Here is a 1,644-nt window from a genome sequence, read left to right as displayed (position 1 = left end):
CAGTGACTGCAAGAATGGCTGGAAAATCGGAGCCATCTTGTGAAAAGTCAGAATGAAGGATCTGTGCCTATTGAAGAGATTCTGGGTGAGAGAGGGCAGCCGACTGAACAGCCTCCAATGCCAGATCTCCCTGTGACTGTTTTCTCAAAGAAAAGGAAGGGTTGACGACATCCTCAATGAACTGTTTTGAAGTGATTTAGGATCTTCAATGTATGAGTGACTTGTTTAGGATTGAGCTGCTTTGTCCTTCTCCACTGTGATACGGGGGACTGGATTACACAGCTGGGCTGCAGGTTAAAAAGGGGGAGATTTGCCTTTCCTCTGGTGGCAGCCATCAGGTGAGCCAAGATGGGTGCATACAAATACATCCAGGAGCTATGGGGGAAGAAGCAGTCTGACGTGATGCGCTTCCTCCTGAGGGTCCGCTGCTGGCAGTACCGACAGCTCTCCGCACTGCATGGGGCTCCCCGCCCCACGGCCTGATAAGGCACGAAGGCTGGGATACAAGGCTACGCAAGGTTATGTCCACTGTGGTGGCCGCAAAGGCCCAGTTCCTAAGGGTGCAACTTACGGCAAGCCTGTCCACCATGGTGTTAGCCAGCTAAAATTTGCAAGAAGCCTTCAGTCTGTTGCCGAGGAGGGAGCTGGACGCCATTATGGGGCTCTGAGCGTCCTGAATTCTTACTGGGTTGGTGAAGATTGCATATATAAATTTTTTTACATTATCCTCATTGATCCATTCCATAAAGCTATCAGAAGAAATCCTGACACCCAGTGGATCACCAAGCCAGTCCACAAACACAGAAAGATGCGTGGGCTGACATCTGCTGGCCGCAAGAGCAGAGGCCTTGGAAAGGGCCACAAGTTCCACCACACTGTTGGTGGCTCTCGCCATGCAGCCTGGAGAAGACGCGATACTCTCCAGCTCCCCCGTTACCGCTAATACACACAACCTTTGTAAAATTCATGCCCAATAAACAATTTAGGACAGTCAAAAAAAAAAAAGGAAGATGAGGAGGAGGAGGAGGAGGAGGAAGAGGAGGAGGAGGAAGAGGAGGAGGAGGAAGAGGAGGAGGAGGGAGGTTCTCCAGGGAGATCTAGACAAGGTCGGTTTTTCTTCTAGTAGCTTTTACCCTCCTGCCTCTATTGCTATTTCTTTTAATTCCTGGTTTGTCTTCTAACTCGCGGATAGTAGCCGGACAGAGATCCCCCCTGTGTAAGCCAGTGCTATGCATATGTCTTTTAATACACGCTCAACACACAGTATGTGGTCAACTTAATTTAAATTCTTGACATTGGATTTCTGTAAGGCCCTATGGTTGCTGCCAAACAGAATGGCTTGAGATGGCACTTAAGAAGAGGCTGGAACCTAATGAGGCTGCCATCCTGAGCCAGAGCAGCCAGAAGGCCCCAGGGTGGGCAGAGTCACCTTTTGCCTCTGCCTGAGTGAACCTAGGGGTTTTAGGCAAGGCCTGCTCTACCAAGACTTGGCATATCAGCAACCCGCTTACCCAGATAAATCATGCCAGAGTGTTCAGACTGACAACCTAGCTTAGTGCTGTAGCTGTTGTGACTCCTCAAAACAGACCAACTCCGTAGACAGTGGACCTGCTCACACCTTATGTCCATGATACCACACATCTA

The 1,644-nt window shown here is 49.8% G+C and overlaps 1 pseudogene across 1 annotated transcript; it reads left to right on the top strand.

Annotated features, from left to right (window-relative positions):
• The first annotated feature begins 316 nt into the window (after window positions 1-316).
• LOC311581659 (large ribosomal subunit protein eL15-like) lies at window positions 317-998 on the top strand (annotated as a pseudogene). The gene has a single exon. The product of its transcript is annotated as a large ribosomal subunit protein eL15-like (transcript).
• The last annotated feature ends 646 nt before the right edge of the window (window positions 999-1,644 follow it).

Source organism: Acomys minous (genome assembly GCF_964271855.1).
Source record: "Acomys minous genome assembly, chromosome: 13".
NCBI classification, from domain to species: domain Eukaryota; kingdom Metazoa; phylum Chordata; class Mammalia; order Rodentia; family Muridae; genus Acomys; species Acomys minous.
This window is presented reverse-complemented; position numbering and strand designations above follow the sequence as displayed.